The sequence below is a fragment of the Cyprinodon variegatus genome, unplaced genomic scaffold (assembly GCF_000732505.1).
Source record: "Cyprinodon variegatus isolate N-32 unplaced genomic scaffold, C_variegatus-1.0 Scaffold104, whole genome shotgun sequence".
In the NCBI taxonomy this organism is placed as follows: Eukaryota; Metazoa; Chordata; class Actinopteri; order Cyprinodontiformes; family Cyprinodontidae; genus Cyprinodon; species Cyprinodon variegatus.
This window is the reverse complement of record NW_015150557.1, coordinates 1,444,526-1,451,567: the sequence shown is the minus strand read 5'-3', so window position 1 is coordinate 1,451,567 and position 7,042 is coordinate 1,444,526. Positions and strand designations below refer to the sequence as shown.

Here is a 7,042-nt window from a genome sequence, read left to right as displayed (position 1 = left end):
AAAAGAAAAAAAGATGCAATACAATTAATAAAAAAAAGTAAAGCCAAGAAATTAAAAATATATGAATAGACTATGAGCATCATATATATCTGCTGGACTGCCATACACAAATAAAATTAAAGTTAAGTTAAAAAAAATGAGTTTTAAGCAGTGATTTAATACTGTATTGACTGAGCTTATATAAATCTATAATTTACACCATATAATAATTGACCTTTAGTAATCTCACACTGGAGAAATTTACCTCTGCATTTAACCCATCCCATTGGGGAGCACTGTGTTGCCATTGTGCGGTGCCCGTGGAACAGTGAGGGGTTAAGGGTCTTGCTCACGGACCCAGAGTGGAAGACCTGATGGACCACCCCTGAGAAAGCCCAATCATCACCTTTATGTTTAAAGATAGATCATGGAAAATACCAGACATACTGGCTGGTAAATTAAGCCCCTTTACTTATAAGAGGAGATATATAAAAAAAAAAAATAAACTCAGTAGCCCACATATACAAATTAAGAGCAGAGGACTTTAGACTGACCCCAGACTTGTAAAAGATATGGATGATAAAAATAATCTATTCTTTTTTTCTGTCCAGATGTTATAAAGATGTAAACAGTTAATGTGTAGGAACGCCTGAAAGTAGGGATTGTTTGTTTTGGTTTGTTTGTTTGCTGCTGGAAACTGAAGTGATCATTTGATAACCTCCAACCAAGGTGTAATCTGCAAACTGCATTAGCAGAAGAAGAGACAGTAAATGATCTGATGTCTGAGGAAAAGAAGAAAGCTGTCGTTTCTCTTTCCATATTTATGGATTTCTAGACGTTATTTTTCTTCAAAAAGCTTCGAGGGGTTTTCAGACGGGCCCCATAATAGTATGATCTGTAAATTAAATAAATCATTACAATGCTATTTCCCAGAAATATATCTAAGTAACTGCTTTACTACCTGTTGGAATAGCTGTCATGAAATCAACTTAGGAAAGCCTAACTGCTGTTTTCTTAAGCTACAACATTTTTGGGGAATTTTTTTTGTGTAAACACACTGTAGTTTGCCTTTATGCTTAACTACTTCTGTGTTGATGAACTTCAATTTGACCACCTCTCGTTGTCAGCTACAGCTAAATCATTCTTTGGCAGGAAAGCCTCGGACTGGTTCTCTGTAGAATTGTAGGAAGTAAGCTGATGTAATCCTGACTGTATGAGGGAGATGCAACATATTTAAGGCACATTACTAAAGAGGAAGGACTTGTCGTCATTTTAAAAACACCAACTTTTTACAGGTGTTCTGGGCTGAGTCCGTGACACGGGCCACTCATTTGATCCAGTCTTCTGCGTCTGTTCATTTTAAGGTTATTGACAGCACGGAGGGAGGCAGGGAATAGCAACAATTTTTCATTTTAATAGCATTAACCCCAAGGGACTATTCATTCACTGAATCTATCACTGTGCCGCATCCTATGCATACCACATGCCAGACTGTTTCCTCATGCTGTGAGCATGGGGGACATCTGACCAACTGTCATGCAAGCAGTGCAACTCACTATGTGGGAGATGTCAAGATTAATTTATTCTTGCTTTGTTACAAGGCTGTCTGCCTGCACCCTCTAGCTACCTGCTGACTCGCTGAGCCCAGCAGGATTAATGCTACAAAATATATGGCCGCAACGTATCGATTTGTCTACTTAGGTAAAGATGGAGTTTTATATGTGAAGAAGTCTGTTGATTTTAGGATGAGAAAGCATGAAAAAGAATAGTTTTAACAGGCGCTCCAGCTTACGGTTTATACTCGGTAATATAATTTAGCATATGTGAGTTTCTCTTGGTCACTTTTTTACCCACCAGTTTTGTCCCTTCCTGGGGGTTTGTAATTTTTTTTTTCCAGAAAAAGTTATGTTATCTAACAGGAGATGTTTTGTACTCTCTATGCATCAGCTCATCCCACTAGGGGGGTATTTCTGCTCACATAGTCAATCGATTATTTTGTTATTGTCTGTGTATTTTTCAGTCTACTGTAAGGGACTGCGGTGATACGACTCCAATAGATGTGCTCTACCAAAAGGATGACGCATAGAGTAATTTTATGAATCATATGCAGCATTCATATATTTAAATCCCACAGCTGTTGACCTCATCCATGTTCTTTTTTGGTTTTCAAATATCAGAAATTTAGATTTTTTGTTCATTTTGGACATGACTCCAGCTCTATAGTTTCATATTTTAATATAAAAGTATCTGACTTTGTTAGAAACATTTCTTTTTTAAGAAATTAATTGGAACAGTTTTCAAATGAAAAAAAAAAAAGTTCTGTATCTTCCTTTACTTTCATCTTCAAACACGATTCATACTTTAAAGTGTATCGAAACACCATGTAAAAGCATCACCCCGCCCACAGACAAATTAAGAAATTTTCACCCAAGTCGGTAGTGCCAAGAGCCTCCAAGAGACATGGCCAGGTTTGGGAATGAGCAGAGGGGGTTAAGCAGGGGTAAGGTCAGAAAGAGGGACAGTGATTTTGATAATATCAAGTAATCTAATTGTCTAAAATAAAATGCTACACTGAAAAACAGTATAGCCTGCAACCTGTATAGGTCACCACCAAAACAATTTTTCGCCAAATGTTGCAGAATCTAAAAATTTTACACAAAAATGACGCATTTTCCCCCATAACATAAATAAAGCTCCCTTGAAGCCCAATTTTTGCTGCAAACAATAGAATTTATTTGAGTTTAAGTGCCTCATTAACGATGTTAGACATTTTGGTATTATTAAATAGCTTAACGATTTAAAATAAAACCACAGTTTAAGTCTCATACTTTTAATCATTTATCACTGCCTAATACTGATGGCATTACTAATTTCACTGCAAAACTTAGGCCCCATGTTTTCAACTACCGGTAATTCCTCTTAATGCTGTACCTTTAAACTATAACTAATAATTTCAACATTATGATTATGTGTAAGGTACAATCTAGATTATTTTTGTTTAATTGGAGGAAAATATGGCTCTTTTTCAAAGGCTTCTCAGATAGAAGCCTTGAAAACTATCTCACAAAAAACATTCCATCCTCTTTTTCATGGAGCTGCTTGTAAAAAAAATCAGTTTTTTAAATTACACAATTGTTCATTACCTTAAACTCGCTACTGTGTCCCAACATCTGACCTGCAAGACCATAAAACATACACGTCTGCATTCCTCAAAAAATTGTGCAACCAATTGTCTCAAAAACTTTTAGATAGGGCCAACTTGGTTCTAAGGATGTATGCTATTTTACGGCTTTTTTAATAATGTGAATTAAAAAAAAAAGAGTCTCTCTATTGAACAACTATGACATTTGACTATTTATTTGACTATATATATATATATATATATATATATATATATATATATATATATATATATATATATATATATAGTTGCGGGGTTTTTTTTACCAACGGATACAGTATCGCTGAAGTAGTATTTTTTAATACTACTTAATAATAATTTGAAATATTTAACTTAATCTCAGTTGAATTCAGTTGAAACAAACCACACTAATATTATTGCAAGATAGATACTTTGAAGCCTGGATTATGAGACCATTTACAAAATGTCACCATGATAGTAATGAAAGAATCCATGGTCAGTTTGTATTTTTTATAGCAAATGGCCTTTTTACCCTACACCAACTGAATGATAAGAAAAACCATAGTAAATAGGTGAACTGGCCTTCAGCTTTATGAATAATCTGATGGCAGCTGCAAAATAACACTCCACAAACCCATCCTAAGCCAATAACTCGGCAGAAAACAGGAAAAGGATACTTAAGGTCATTACTTGGTGAAAACCAACATCAAAACAAAAGCAGAGTGAAGTTAGTCAATATTATTCAGTATGGTTTAGCTTAGTGTGAAAAACATGTCACATGTATTAGTTGTCTATATTTTTTTCTGTTACTGCTAAACATAAAAAAGCCCAAATTTTTTAATTAGAGTGTTAATAAACCAGTCACAATATATATTCTCTTAAATTCAACCCTAAGGGGTTTAAAACTGGTTAAAGTGTCATCCTGTTAAAGAAGAAACGCATATTGGATCTTTTCTTCATTCATAACCTAGTACAGGTCACGGATTGAGGAAATGACCAAGCATCCTGGTCAGACTTTTACCTTCAGGTTGCTGAAGAATGCTTACAACAAAAATTAACCAACGTCTGTAGTTTCTTTCCCCAGGCTGTCTCACCATTTAACATAATAAACACCTCAGTCAGAGTAGTCAGAGGCTAGAAATAACTACAGCTTTACACTACTACAACCATCCTTCCTCTTTATAAATATATATGTATATATATATATGTGTGTGTGTGTGTATTTTATCTTGTCATTTATATCCCCTTAAGTGTCTCTCTATTTCCTGTGGTAGTTGTTTGAACAGCTGAATATCATGTGAGCAGAGGTGTTAAAAGTATTAATCTATTAGTCAAATAGAAGTATAAATCCTACTCTCTAAAAATATCAACTTAAGCTTTTTGCTCAAGTAAAAGTGTAAAAGTACAATTTTTAAAACTAATAGTATAAAAGTAAAAGTAATGCAGGAAAAAACGTTAAGGACAGATGCGTTAAACCTTATACTGGTCACTGCACTACCTTATTAAATAAAAAATGTTATACAATTCTGGATCATAACTTTTTTATACTTCAGTTTAACTTTGAATCATCCTGAAAAACTATATAAAAAAATATAATTATATAAAAAAAATACTTATAGGCCATAACAATGATGAGCTTAAATGAAACAAAACTAACTAGTTGAAAGTAGAAATAACTGGGGGGGAAAAAACAAACTGTAAGGACCAGTAGAAGTAAAAAGTTGTTTAAAAATATAGTTACTCCAGTAAAGTATAGATAGCCAAAATTTCTACTTAAGTAAGGTAACAAAGTATTTGTACTTTGTTACTTGACATCTCTGCATGTGTGGGATGGAAAACCAAAGTGAAACCCCTTGTTTGTGCAAACGAGGTTCTGCTAGTTCTTACTAATCGCTCCTGTTGGGATTTAAACAGTCATTGAATGTAAGAGTGTTGGGGGCAGGCTGTTTTGATTTGAGATGGCTCCACTATGAATATAAGTTGTTTTGGTTTATTCTACGGTTCCTTGGTCAGATGGGAATCTGTTTAGTCTTTCAAACTCATCAAAGCCTTGAGGCCTTGTTTGATTTTCTGTGCCTTGATGGACCCTTTGTCCTGCTGTGGGGAGACCACCATCTTCAGGGAGTTTGGTTGCTATGGGGGTTTGGTGCTATAGGTCAAAGTAGCATCCTCATGAATACGAGCACCGAGGGTTTCCCTGCATCCACTGCATTAATATATGCTCATCTGTTTTAAAAGCTTTGGCTGATTGCCTTTTATGGCTTTATTCTGATATGGGAGCATTTCTATTGGTTCTTTTTAATATAATTAAGAACTTTAACATATAAGTTCCATTTTAAGATTCAGCAGAATTTACAAGGGAATCTTTAATGCAACGGGAAGCCAGTAATTAAATTTAATTTATGCTAATCTAAACTGAATTTCAATACTGCACAGCAAGTAAATGTCACGGCGTGTTGGCTTTAACGACGTGTTTAATCAAATGAATGGTGAACTGTCGTTAAAGCGTTGATAGTCATTCATACAAAAACAAAACTATATTCTAGTGAAGGTTAAAGCAGTCACCCCCTTTGTTGGAAACATAATGAACTTATCTCCTGTCTTTTTAGTGATACCGTTTTTCTCTTTTTAAATATATGTGTTTCTTATAATAGAGCTGAATACATTGAAGTAATTACTAATTTTACTCTCCTTAGTTCCTTGGAACATCTCTACACATGGTAAACCCTGCGTGATCATAGAAAAAAGCCTCTTTAAACTCAGGTATTTGACTTAGAATAGTGTAGATTGCCCCCTTCAGTTTGTTAGCTGACCCTTGTTGAGTCTGAAGCAGCCCTACTGAGAGCAAAGCTTGTCACTCAGCAAGCCTGAAAACAAACAGACCCCTAAAGAGCTCTTATTTAGTCTGGCGGGACCTGGCAGGGCTGTCATCTAGAATAGGGCTGCAGACTTAAGGCGGGTTAATCACTGTTGTTTGTGTTACAAAATATAAATTTAGTATAATTTATTGATTTTAAAAAAATCAATTATTCACAAACAAATCTTTATGGATTAAAGCTCATACTACAGTGATCTGATGTTGAGTTTTTATTCAGCAGTGAGTTTTTCTGTGACTTATGTATGAGCTGTTGGTGTGTTAGTTTCCAAGCCTGAAAAAGCCTTTGGTGTAGCTCCAGCAGCCACCTTCAGGTCAGCAGGAGTACTTCAGTATAAAAGCATCTCATAATGTAATTTCCCTCTGGGATTTTTAAAGTATGTCTGATTCTGAAATGGTCTGCCCTAACTAACAAATCTGATTCTTCAAAATATGTATATGAATATTCATTCAGGAGTTAAATTCAGGTTTCATTGCAATTAAATGTAGAAATTTGTGACTTTGCAAATATGTTCTCTATCAATGTATTGAAAATAAACAGAAGTTAAATATTGCAATATTTAGTTTAAGAGCAAAACTGGTAAAAAAAAAAAAAAAAATGCAGGGAAATGTGTTTTTGCTTTATGCTCACACTTTAAAGTTTTCAGGTACAATAATCCATTTTAATGATCCCCAAGACCTTTGTGAAAATATCTTGTAGGTTGACAAAAGGTGGAGCTTCTTGTTTTGCCTCTCCGGGTATTTTAGGCATAAAATGATTCCAGCGTTTAAGATAAACTTAATCTCATTCACCATTTTTACTTATTCATGGTGGACCACATAGGTACTTTTTACTCACTTAGGCTTTGTTGGTCTAATCATAGGATTTGTTTATTATCTGAAATATTAAGTTAAAGGAAAATTTTAAGTCACAGAAGTCTACAGAAGCACTGTTACTCAGACATTCCAAGTTAAAGACAGAGATGGGAAGTAACGAAGTACAAATACTTCGTTACTGTACTCAAGTAGATTTTTCTGATATTTTTACTTTACTTTACTACTTATTT

At 34.5% G+C, this 7,042-nt stretch overlaps 1 protein-coding gene across 1 annotated transcript in view; it reads left to right on the top strand.

The window, feature by feature from the left end:
- mcph1 (microcephalin 1) overlaps positions 1 to 7,042 on the top strand; it is a 39,711-nt gene that overhangs the window by 28,233 nt on the left and 4,436 nt on the right. The window lies entirely within an intron of this gene.